This window comes from Rhinoderma darwinii, unplaced genomic scaffold, assembly GCF_050947455.1.
Source record: "Rhinoderma darwinii isolate aRhiDar2 unplaced genomic scaffold, aRhiDar2.hap1 Scaffold_831, whole genome shotgun sequence".
In the NCBI taxonomy this organism is placed as follows: Eukaryota; Metazoa; Chordata; class Amphibia; order Anura; family Rhinodermatidae; genus Rhinoderma; species Rhinoderma darwinii.
Window position 1 is genome coordinate 50,281 of NW_027464399.1, and position 12,876 is coordinate 63,156.

The 12,876-nt window shown below is 34.7% G+C and overlaps 1 long non-coding RNA gene across 1 annotated transcript in view; it reads left to right on the forward strand.

The window, feature by feature from the left end:
• LOC142731600 (uncharacterized) overlaps nucleotides 1-10,395 on the forward strand; it is a 50,209-nt gene extending 39,814 nt beyond the window's left edge. Inside the window, exons 2-3 of the long non-coding RNA XR_012879039.1 lie at nucleotides 9,387-9,494; nucleotides 10,314-10,395. This is a non-coding gene — a long non-coding RNA (uncharacterized LOC142731600). The remainder of the gene's footprint in view (nucleotides 1-9,386; nucleotides 9,495-10,313) is intronic.
• Nucleotides 10,396-12,876: the final 2,481 nt, after the last annotated feature.

Below are 12,876 nucleotides of genomic sequence, written 5' to 3' on the forward strand. Positions count from 1 at the left end.
TATTATAGTAGTTATATTCTTGTATATAGGAGCAGTATTATAGTAGTTATATTCTTGTATATAGGGGCAGTATTATAGTAGTTATATTCTTGTATATAGGGGGCAGTATTATAGTAGTTATATTCTTGTATATAGGAGCAGTATTATAGTAGTTATATTCTTGTATATAGGGGCAGTATTATAGTAGTTATATTCTTGTATATAGGGGGCAGTATTATAGTACTTATATTCTTGTATATAGGGGCAGTATTATAGTACTTATATTCTTGTATATAGGGGCAGTATTATAGTAGTTATATTCTTGTATATAGGAGGCAGTATTATAGTCGTTATATTCTTGTATATAGGAGCTGTATTATAGTAGTTATATTCTTGTATATAGGAGCTGTATCATAGTACTTATATTCTTGTATATAGGAGCTGTATTATAGTACTTATATTCTTGTATATAGGAGGGCAGTATTATAGTAGTTATATTCTTGTATATAGGGGCAGTATTATAGTAGTTATATTCTTGTATATAGGAGGCAGTATTATAGTAGTTATATTCTTGTATATAGGAGCTGTATTATAGTAGTTATATTCTTGTATATAGGAGCTGTATTATAGTACTTATATTCTTGTATATAGGAGCTGTATTATAGTACTTATATTCTTGTATATAGGAGGGCAGTATTATAGTAGTTATATTCTTGTATATAGGGGCAGTATTATAGTAGTTATATTCTTGTATATAGGAGGCAGTATTATAGTAGTTATATTCTTGTATATAGGAGCTGTATTATAGTAGTTATATTCTTGTATATAGGAGCAGTATTATAGTCGTTATATTCCTGTGTATAGGGAGCAGTATTATAGTAGTTATATTCTTGTATATAGGAGCAGTATTATAGTAGTTATATTCTTGTATATAGGGGGCAGTATTATAGTAGTTATATTCTTGTATATAGGGGCAGTATTATAGTAGTTATATTCTTGTATATAGGGGGCAGTATTATAGTAGTAATATTCTTGTATATAGGGAGCATTATTATAGTAGTTATATTCATGTATATAGGGGGCAGTATTATAGTAGTTATATTCTTGTATATAGGGAGCAGTATTATAGTAGTTATATTCTTGTATATAGGGGGCAGTATTATAGTAGTTATATTCTTGTATATAGGAGCAGTATTATAGTAGTTATATTCTTGTATATAGGGGCAGTATTATAGTAGTTATATTCTTGTATATAGGAGCAGTATTATAGTAGTTATATTCTTGTATATAGGGGCAGTATTATAGTAGTTATATTCTTGTATATAGGGGGCAGTATTATAGTAGTTATATTCTTGTATATAGGGGCAGTATTATAGTACTTATATTCTTGTATATAGGGGCAGTATTATAGTAGTTATATTCTTGTATATAGGGGCAGTATTATAGTAGTTATATTCTTGTATATAGGAGGCAGTATTATAGTAGTTATATTCTTGTATATAGGAGCTGTATTATAGTAGTTATATTCTTGTATATAGGAGCTGTATTATAGTACTTATATTCTTGTATATAGGAGCTGTATTATAGTACTTATATTCTTGTATATAGGAGGGCAGTATTATAGTAGTTATATTCTTGTATATAGGGGCAGTATTATAGTAGTTATATTCTTGTATATAGGGGGCAGTATTATAGTAGTAATATTCTTGTATATAGGGAGCATTATTATAGTAGTTATATTCATGTATATAGGGGGCAGTATTATAGTAGTTATATTCTTGTATATAGGGAGCAGTATTATAGTAGTTATATTCTTGTATATAGGGGGCAGTATTATAGTAGTTATATTCTTGTATATAGGAGCAGTATTATAGTACTTATATTCTTGTATATAGGGGCAGTATTATAGTAGTTATATTCTTGTATATAGGGGCAGTATTATAGTAGTTATATTCTTGTATATAGGAGGCAGTATTATAGTAGTTATATTCTTGTATATAGGAGCTGTATTATAGTAGTTATATTCTTGTATATAGGAGCTGTATTATAGTACTTATATTCTTGTATATAGGAGCTGTATTATAGTACTTATATTCTTGTATATAGGAGGGCAGTATTATAGTAGTTATATTCTTGTATATAGGGGCAGTATTATAGTAGTTATATTCTTGTATATAGGAGGCAGTATTATAGTAGTTATATTCTTGTATATAGGAGCTGTATTATAGTAGTTATATTCTTGTATATAGGAGCAGTATTATAGTCGTTATATTCCTGTGTATAGGGAGCAGTATTATAGTAGTTATATTCTTGTATATAGGAGCAGTATTATAGTAGTTATATTCTTGTATATAGGGGGCAGTATTATAGTAGTTATATTCTTGTATATAGGAGCAGTATTATAGTAGTTATATTCTTGTATATAGGGGGCAGTATTATAGTAGTTATATTCTTGTATATAGGGGCAGTATTATAGTACTTATATTCTTGTATATAGGGGCAGTATTATAGTAGTTATATTCTTGTATATAGGGGCAGTATTATAGTAGTTATATTCTTGTATATAGGAGGCAGTATTATAGTAGTTATATTCTTGTATATAGGAGCTGTATTATAGTAGTTATATTCTTGTATATAGGAGCTGTATTATAGTACTTATATTCTTGTATATAGGAGCTGTATTATAGTACTTATATTCTTGTATATAGGAGGGCAGTATTATAGTAGTTATATTCTTGTATATAGGGGCAGTATTATAGTAGTTATATTCTTGTATATAGGAGGCAGTATTATAGTAGTTATATTCTTGTATATAGGAGCTGTATTATAGTAGTTATATTCTTGTATATAGGAGCAGTATTATAGTCGTTATATTCCTGTGTATAGGGAGCAGTATTATAGTAGTTATATTCTTGTATATAGGAGCAGTATTATAGTAGTTATATTCTTGTATATAGGGGGCAGTATTATAGTAGTTATATTCTTGTATATAGGGGCAGTATTATAGTAGTTATATTCTTGTATATAGGGGGCAGTATTATAGTAGTAATATTCTTGTATATAGGGAGCATTATTATAGTAGTTATATTCATGTATTAAGGGGGCAGTATTATAGTAGTTATATTCTTGTATATAGGGAGCAGTATTATAGTAGTTATATTCTTGTATATAGGGGGCAGTATTATAGTAGTTATATTCTTGTATATAGGAGCTGTATTATAGTACTTATATTCTTGTATATAGGAGCTGTATTATAGTACTTATATTCTTGTATATAGGAGGGCAGTATTATAGTAGTTATATTCTTGTATATAGGGGCAGTATTATAGTAGTTATATTCTTGTATATAGGGGGCAGTATTATAGTAGTAATATTCTTGTATATAGGGAGCATTATTATAGTAGTTATATTCATGTATATAGGGGGCAGTATTATAGTAGTTATATTCTTGTATATAGGGAGCAGTATTATAGTAGTTATATTCTTGTATATAGGGGGCAGTATTATAGTAGTTATATTCTTGTATATAGGAGCAGTATTATAGTACTTATATTCTTGTATATAGGGGCAGTATTATAGTAGTTATATTCTTGTATATAGGGGCAGTATTATAGTAGTTATATTCTTGTATATAGGAGGCAGTATTATAGTAGTTATATTCTTGTATATAGGAGCTGTATTATAGTAGTTATATTCTTGTATATAGGAGCTGTATTATAGTACTTATATTCTTGTATATAGGAGCTGTATTATAGTACTTATATTCTTGTATATAGGAGGGCAGTATTATAGTAGTTATATTCTTGTATATAGGGGCAGTATTATAGTAGTTATATTCTTGTATATAGGAGGCAGTATTATAGTAGTTATATTCTTGTATATAGGAGCTGTATTATAGTAGTTATATTCTTGTATATAGGAGCAGTATTATAGTCGTTATATTCCTGTGTATAGGGAGCAGTATTATAGTAGTTATATTCTTGTATATAGGAGCAGTATTATAGTAGTTATATTCTTGTATATAGGGGGCAGTATTATAGTAGTTATATTCTTGTATATAGGAGCAGTATTATAGTAGTTATATTCTTGTATATAGGGGGCAGTATTATAGTAGTTATATTCTTGTATATAGGGGCAGTATTATAGTACTTATATTCTTGTATATAGGGGCAGTATTATAGTAGTTATATTCTTGTATATAGGGGCAGTATTATAGTAGTTATATTCTTGTATATAGGAGGCAGTATTATAGTAGTTATATTCTTGTATATAGGAGCTGTATTATAGTAGTTATATTCTTGTATATAGGAGCTGTATTATAGTACTTATATTCTTGTATATAGGAGCTGTATTATAGTACTTATATTCTTGTATATAGGAGGGCAGTATTATAGTAGTTATATTCTTGTATATAGGGGCAGTATTATAGTAGTTATATTCTTGTATATAGGAGGCAGTATTATAGTAGTTATATTCTTGTATATAGGAGCTGTATTATAGTAGTTATATTCTTGTATATAGGAGCAGTATTATAGTCGTTATATTCCTGTGTATAGGGAGCAGTATTATAGTAGTTATATTCTTGTATATAGGAGCAGTATTATAGTAGTTATATTCTTGTATATAGGGGGCAGTATTATAGTAGTTATATTCTTGTATATAGGGGCAGTATTATAGTAGTTATATTCTTGTATATAGGGGGCAGTATTATAGTAGTAATATTCTTGTATATAGGGAGCATTATTATAGTAGTTATATTCATGTATTAAGGGGGCAGTATTATAGTAGTTATATTCTTGTATATAGGGAGCAGTATTATAGTAGTTATATTCTTGTATATAGGGGGCAGTATTATAGTAGTTATATTCTTGTATATAGGAGCAGTATTATAGTAGTTATATTCTTGTATATAGGGGCAGTATTATAGTAGTTATATTCTTGTATATAGGAGCAGTATTATAGTAGTTATATTCTTGTATATAGGGGCAGTATTATAGTAGTTATATTCTTGTATATAGGGGGCAGTATTATAGTAGTTATATTCTTGTATATAGGGGCAGTATTATAGTAGTTATATTCTTGTATATAGGGGCAGTATTATAGTAGTTATATTCTTGTATATAGGAGGCAGTATTATAGTAGTTATATTCTTGTATATAGGAGCTTTATTATAGTAGTTATATTCTTGTATATAGGAGCTGTATTATAGTACTTATATTCTTGTATATAGGAGCTGTATTATAGTACTTATATTCTTGTATATAGGAGGGCAGTATTATAGTAGTTATATTCTTGTATATAGGGGCAGTATTATAGTAGTTATATTCTTGTATATAGGAGGCAGTATTATAGTAGTTATATTCTTGTATATAGGAGCTGTATTATAGTAGTTATATTCTTGTATATAGGAGCTGTATTATAGTACTTATATTCTTGTATATAGGAGCTGTATTATAGTACTTATATTCTTGTATATAGGAGGGCAGTATTATAGTAGTTATATTCTTGTATATAGGGGCAGTATTATAGTAGTTATATTCTTGTATATAGGAGCAGTATTATAGTAGTTATATTCTTGTATATAGGGGCAGTATTATAGTAGTTATATTCTTGTATATAGGGGCAGTATTATAGTAGTTATATTCTTGTATATAGGGGGCAGTATTATAGTAGTTATATTCTTGTATATAGGAGGCAGTATTATAGTAGTTATATTCTTGTATATAGGGGCAGTATTATAGTAGTTATATTCTTGTAAATAGGGGCAGTATTATAGTAGTTATATTCTTGTATATAGGAGGCAGTATTATAGTAGTTATATTCTTGTATATAGGAGCTGTATTATAGTAGTTATATTCTTGTATATAGGAGCAGTATTATAGTAGTTATATTCTTGTATATAGGAGCAGTATTATAGTAGTTATATTCTTGTATATAGGATCAGTATTATAGTAGTTATATTCTTGTATATAGGGGGCAGTATTATAGTAGTTATATTCTTGTATATAGGGGGCAGTATTATAGTAGTAATATTCTTGTATATAGGGAGCATTATTATAGTAGTTATATTCATGTATTAAGGGGGCAGTATTATAGTAGTTATATTCTTGTATATAGGGAGCAGTATTATAGTAGTTATATTCTTGTATATAGGGGGCAGTATTATAGTAGTTATATTCTTGTATATAGGAGCAGTATTATAGTAGTTATATTCTTGTATATAGGGGCAGTATTATAGTAGTTATATTCTTGTATATAGGAGCAGTATTATAGTAGTTATATTCTTGTATATAGGGGCAGTATTATAGTAGTTATATTCTTGTATATAGGGGGCAGTATTATAGTAGTTATATTCTTGTATATAGGGGCAGTATTATAGTAGTTATATTCTTGTATATAGGGGCAGTATTATAGTAGTTATATTCTTGTATATAGGAGGCAGTATTATAGTAGTTATATTCTTGTATATAGGAGCTTTATTATAGTAGTTATATTCTTGTATATAGGAGCTGTATTATAGTACTTATATTCTTGTATATAGGAGCTGTATTATAGTACTTATATTCTTGTATATAGGAGGGCAGTATTATAGTAGTTATATTCTTGTATATAGGGGCAGTATTATAGTAGTTATATTCTTGTATATAGGAGGCAGTATTATAGTAGTTATATTCTTGTATATAGGAGCTGTATTATAGTAGTTATATTCTTGTATATAGGAGCTGTATTATAGTACTTATATTCTTGTATATAGGAGCTGTATTATAGTACTTATATTCTTGTATATAGGAGGGCAGTATTATAGTAGTTATATTCTTGTATATAGGGGCAGTATTATAGTAGTTATATTCTTGTATATAGGAGCAGTATTATAGTAGTTATATTCTTGTATATAGGGGCAGTATTATAGTAGTTATATTCTTGTATATAGGGGCAGTATTATAGTAGTTATATTCTTGTATATAGGGGGCAGTATTATAGTAGTTATATTCTTGTATATAGGAGGCAGTATTATAGTAGTTATATTCTTGTATATAGGGGCAGTATTATAGTAGTTATATTCTTGTAAATAGGGGCAGTATTATAGTAGTTATATTCTTGTATATAGGAGGCAGTATTATAGTAGTTATATTCTTGTATATAGGAGCTGTATTATAGTAGTTATATTCTTGTATATAGGAGCAGTATTATAGTAGTTATATTCTTGTATATAGGGGCAGTATTATAGTAGTTATATTCTTGTATATAGGATCAGTATTATAGTAGTTATATTCTTGTATATAGAGGCAGTATTATAGTAGTTATATTCTTGTATATAGGAGCAGTATTATAGTAGTTATATTCTTGTATATAGGGGCAGTATTATAGTAGTTATATTCTTGTATATAGGGGCAGTATTATAGTAGTTATATTCTTGTATATAGGGGGCAGTATTATAGTAGTTATATTCTTGTATATAGGAGGCAGTATTATAGTAGTTATATTCTTGTATATAGGGGCAGTATTATAGTAGTTATATTCTTGTAAATAGGGGCAGTATTATAGTAGTTATATTCTTGTATATAGGAGGCAGTATTATAGTAGTTATATTCTTGTATATAGGAGCTGTATTATAGTAGTTATATTCTTGTATATAGGAGCAGTATTATAGTAGTTATATTCTTGTATATAGGGGCAGTATTATAGTAGTTATATTCTTGTATATAGGGAGCAGTATTATAGTAGTTATATTCTTGTATATAGGAGCAGTATTATAGTAGTTATATTCTTGTATATAGGGGGCAGTATTATAGTAGTTATATTCTTGTATATAGGAGCAGTATTATAGTAGTTATATTCTTGTATATAGGGGGCAGTATTATAGTAGTTATATTCTTGTATATAGGAGCAGTATTATAGTAGTTATAGTCTTGTATATAGGGGGCAGTATTATAGTAGTTATATTCTTGTATATAGTGACAGTATTATAGTAGTTATATTCTTGTATATAGGAGGCAGTATTATAGTAGTTATATTCTTGTATATAGGAGCAGTATTATAGTAGTTATATTCTTGTATATATGGGGCAGTATTATAGTAGTTATATTCTTGTATATAGGGGCAGTATTATAGTAGTTATATTCTTGTATATAGGGGCAGTATTATAGTAGTTATATTCTTGTATATAGGAGCAGTATTATAGTAGTTATATTCTTGTATATAGGGCAGTATTATAGTAGTTATATTCTTGTATATAGGGGGCAGTAGGTCAGTCATCATATATTATTTATTGCAGCTTATTTATTACTCAGCAGGGTAAAGAGAGTAGGGTACCCGTGTTGTACCCTTAGGCATTATGGGAGGGCAGTTCATAATGAAAAGTGTTTTTATTTAAATATTTTTTTAAATCGGTTCTCTGTAAAGTGAGCTCAGTTTTCCTTTAATCCTCTGTGCCTCCTGTGGTTCTGCGATTAGATGTAAGTTGTTAATGTGGAGCTGTCGTCACTTGTTATGATACGGTCGCTCACACGATAGATCTTTACGAGGCGCTGTATAATATCCGTGGTTATAATAATTAGTTATTAGTCTTTCCCTTCCCCCGGTAGCGATTGGTGTTTATATCGTGCACTAATTGCGCCATTGATCAGGAACCTGCGAACAGTTAAAAAAATCAGAGTACGTAGCGAAGTTTGTAAATCTGGTGATACTTTGTATTAAAGCAAATGTGTCGCATACAGAATTTAAGAACAAACCCGCAATATAACCGCATTGCACAAAATTAATGTAGTCTTATACTCCATCCACATCCAGAGCTGCATGCACAAATCCATTGTCACATGGGGCCATTTTCTCCAGTCCCATCCAGAGCTGCAGTCACAATTTGGCTGTTGCATTATGACTTATACTCCAGTCACATTCAGAGCTGCAATTATACAAATTCACACACTGAAATTTCTCTCCGCTAATATCGGACATGGATGTGCTGCAGATTTCAGCAGTGGATCACAGTCCCAGCTACGTGGTGACATTTGTACAAGTCTCATCCACAAATATTTTCTGTACGGAAATCCGAGAGTGCGCATTATTTTCAGTATACAAGGGGTGAAACCCGCTGTGAATCTGCAACAAAATCCACTTTGTGTGTGGATATCAATACAGGTTGTGGGGGGGGGGGGGTGAAATTAGAGGATGAGAGGATCACACAGGTGCCGCCCTCGGATCACACAGGGGCCGCCCTCGGATCACACAGGGGCCGCCCTCGGATCACACAGGTGCCGCCCTCGGATCACACAGGGGCCGCCCTCGGATCACACAGGTGCCGCCCTCGGATCACACAGGGGCCGTTGCCGGATCACATATAAATATAATGTACAGAGTGCGTCGTGTGCGTCTGATCGTTTATCCTCTTTTGTTTCCTCCGTTTCAAGGCAAGAAAAACGCAGTCACATGACAAAAGATGGAGCCTCAGCTGACAAAATATGTGAGCACCGTGAAGATGGAGGAAATGGCGCCACGTGTTACAGAACCCGCAAAAAGTATGTTTGATGAGAATTTATAGTTCGTTGGGGGAAGCATTTTATGATCCGAACCAAAGTTCATGAAAATTAAGATGGTGACCGGGCAAAATGCGCCAAAAGTCTTCTGAAACTCCCAGCATGCTATAGATTTACTTGAACCCAACAATAGATCAGGACAATCAATATATCGCGTCTTACACCACATGACTGATACCGTGGGGGGGGATGTGTGGCCCGGGCTCCTGCAGCCTCGTCCTGATCACTGATCTATATCGATACTTATCAATATCATGTTACGTCCACTTGTGTTTTCATATCCGGCCCATAGAGGGAGCTAGAGCTCTGGCTGCCGGTGTATAATATACAGGGGATTATATAGGCAGCGGGTGATTGAAGGATGTTCTGTCCCTGCGTGTGTATTTATATATATATTTCCAAACGAATAGGCAGCACAACACCGGCTCCAATTCAGTGAGAAAAGGTTTATTCACCCATATGTCAGTGCGACGTTTCAGCCCACATGGGCGTTTCTCAAGCGTGTATATATATATATATCCCTGCATACCCTACTATACGAGGAGAATCTACACATACAAGTACCAAACATGATGATGATGGATGGAGATGATGATGATGGATGGAGATGATGATGATGATGATGGATGGGGATGATGGATGGAGATGATGATGATGATGATGGATGGAGATGATGATGATGATGGATGGAGATGATGATGATGATGATGATGATGGATGGAGATGATGATGATAATGGATGGAGATGATGATGATGATGGTCGGAGATGTCCAACAGTAATAACTGCGTCTCTTCTCTAGGTCCAAAGACATATTCAGTGGAGGATGCGGTGGAGACCATTGGATTTGGCTGGTTCCATATTATGCTTTTTTTAATTATGGGGAGCACTGGGGTAAGTAAGTTAAACTCAAGGTGGGAGATGAGGAGCAGCAGAGGCTAGCAGGCCAGGCAGGGGAGGAGCAGAGGCTAGCAGGCCAGGCGGGGGAGGAGCAGAGGCTAGCAGGCCAGGCGGGGGAGGAGCAGAGGCTAGCAGGCCAGGCGGGGGAGGAGCAGAGGCTAGCAGGCCAGGCGGGGGAGGAGCAGAGGCTAGCAGGCCAGGCGGGGGAGGAGCAGAGGCTAGCAGGCCAGGCGGGGGAGGAGCAGAGGCTAGCAGGCCAGGCGGGGTAGGAGCGGAGGCTAGCAGGCCAGGCAGGGGAGGAGCGGAGGCTAGCAGGCCAGGCAGGGGAGGAGCAGAAGCTAGCAGGCCAGGCGGGGGAGGAGCAGAGGCTAGCAGGCCAGGCGGGGGAGGAGCAGAGGATAGCAGGCCAGGCAGGGGAGGAGCGGAGGCTAGCAGGCCAGGCGGTGGGAGGAGCAGAGGATAGCAGGCCAGGCGGGGGAGGAGCGGAGGCTAGCAGGCCAGGCGGGGGAAAAGCGGAGGATAGCAGGCCAGGCAGGGGACAAGCGGAGGATAGCAAGCCAGGCAGAGGATAGCAAGCTAAGCAGGAGAAAGGACCGTTCCATGTTGATACCCCCTTACATGAGGACTGGTTGTTAGTGACCTTACAGGGGGTTGAGTTTTGCTTCTACTGGATGAACACAGCGAGGGAGTAGAGTAAACTGGAGCTGAACCTCTTGAGGAACTGATTGTTTTTCTACTACCGGCAGATCGCTGAAGCCATGGAGATTATGCTCTTGGCCGTAATCTCGTCCTCCATTCGCTGTGAGTGGCATCTTCAAAGCTGGCAGGTGGCGCTGGTCACTACGGTGGGTGCAGTGGCCTCAAATCACAAAGATTATTGGTCCTTGGACTGGTATATATATATATATCTATATATAGGCTGTAACTCAGGATCAGTACAGGATAAGTAATGTAATGTATGTACACAGTGACTCCACCAGCAGAATAGTGAGTGCAGCTCTGGAGAATAATACAGGATGTAACTCAGGATCAGTACAGGATAAGTAATGTAATGTATGTACACAGTGACTCTACCAGCAGAATAGTGAGTGCAGCTCTAGAGTATAATACACGATGTAACTCAGGATCAGTACAGGATAAGTAATGTAATGTATGTACACAGTGACTCCACCAGCAGAATAGTGAGTGCAGCTCTGGAGTATAATACAGGATGTTACTCAGGATCAGTACAGGAGAAGTATGTACACAGTGACTCCACCAGCAGAATAGTAAGTGCAGCTCTGGAGTATAATACAGGATGTTACTCAGGATCAGTACAGGAGAAGTATGTACACAGTGACTCCACCAGCAGAATAGTGAGTGCAGGTCTGGAGTATAATACAGGATATAACTCAGGATCAGTACAGGATAAGTAATGTAATGTATGTACACAGTGACTCCACCAGCAGAATAGTGAGTGCAGCTCTGAAGTATAATACAGGATGTAACTCAGGATCAGTACAGGATAAGTAATGTAATGTATGTACACAGTGACTCCACCAGCAGAATAGTGAGTGCAGCTCTGGAGTATAATACCGGATGTAACTCAGGATCAGTAATGTAAAGTATGTACACCTTGACTCCACCAGCAGAATAGTGAGTGCAGCTCTGGAGTATAATACAGGAATTAGCTCAAGATCAGTACAGGATAAATAATGTATGTACACAGTGACTCCACCAGCAGAATAGTGAGTGCAGCTCTGGAATATAATACAGGATGTAACCCAGGATCACTACAGGATAAGTAATGTAATGTATGTACACAGTGACTCCACCAGCAGAATAGTGAGTGCAGCTCTGGAATATAATACAGGCTGTAACTCAGGATCAGTACAGGATAAGTAATGTAATGTATGTACACAGTGACTCCACCAGCCGAATAGTGAGTGCAGCTCTGGCGTATAATACAGGAATTAGCTCAAGATCAGTACAGGATAAATAATGTATGTACACAGTGACTCCACCAGCAGAATAGTGAGTGCAGCTCTGGAATATAATACAGGATATAACTCAGGATCAGTACAGGATAAGTAATGTAATGTATGTACACAGTGACTCCACAAGCAGAATAGTGAGTGCAGGTCTGGAGTATAATACGGGATGTAACTCAGGATCAGCACAGGATAATTAATGTAATGTATGTACACAGTGACTCCACCAGCAGAATAGTGAGTGCAGCTCTGGAGTATAATACGGGATGTAACTCAGGATCAGCACACGATAATTAATGTAATGTATGTACACAGTGACTCCACCAGCAGAATAGAGAGTGCAGCTCTGGAGTATAATACAGGATGTAACTCAGGATCAGTACAGGATAAGTAATGTAATGTATGTACACAGTTACTCCACCAGCAGAATAGTGAGCGCAGCTCTGGAGTATAATACAGGATATAACTCAGGATCAGTACAGGATAAGTAATGTA